This window comes from Oratosquilla oratoria, chromosome 20 (genome assembly GCF_046742065.1).
Source record: "Oratosquilla oratoria isolate Oo_2021 chromosome 20, ASM4674206v1, whole genome shotgun sequence".
Classification (NCBI taxonomy): domain Eukaryota; kingdom Metazoa; phylum Arthropoda; class Malacostraca; order Stomatopoda; family Squillidae; genus Oratosquilla; species Oratosquilla oratoria.
The window spans coordinates 12,302,283-12,303,039 of NC_134796.1; positions in this window are offsets into that span (position 1 = coordinate 12,302,283).

The following is a 757-nucleotide window of genomic DNA, read 5'->3' on the forward strand; positions in this document are numbered from 1 at the left end:
GTCTTGATGAGGTGCGGTGTAGAGTTGACCGGTTCTTCTATGTCGCTGTAGATATCTGTCTACAGAGACTATGGTAGCGTACTGCCACCAGGTGGTTCAAAATCAAATGGGTTCGATTTCACCACCGATTCTAAGATTGATGCAAAGCTGCGATCTTAGAATTCTGACTGTCGTCTCGAAGGGAGTGGTTTGTGGAGGTGTTGTGGGTAGACGTGTTGCTTGCTTGACGAAGTGATGAGCTAGCTTTCTGATGCGGTTGATGAGAAGTAGACGATCTCGGTCGTCTGAGCTGCAGGCGCGGCTGGTCTGAATAGAATCAAGTGGCTTGAAGGAAGATATGAGAAGTCGAAGATAGACGATTTCTTCTTCGTTCACCGTGGTCCGTTCCTTCTGAATGTTCTGAATGGTAGGCGTGGCTTGAATGACTGAAGAATGTATTCGGCCTTCTGTGGTAGGCATGTGTGAAACCAGTGTTTCTTGGTATAAAGTAGGCTTGTATCTTCGGAGGTTGGAATAGAGTACCGCTCGCCAGTTGGATTGGTTGTGTAACCTTGGTAGTATGGCTGAGGACGGCGCTTCTATTCAGGGCGTGGGAGCACCGCTCGCCACCAGTGTAACCGTTGGATATGGTTGAGTATGGGGTAAGACGGCTGTAACCGTTGTGGTATGGTTGAGTAACCGTTAAATATGGTGTGGGTGCGGCCACTAGCTGCCACCAGTGTAACCGTTGTGTAGGTTGTGTGGTTACGTAGGGAAG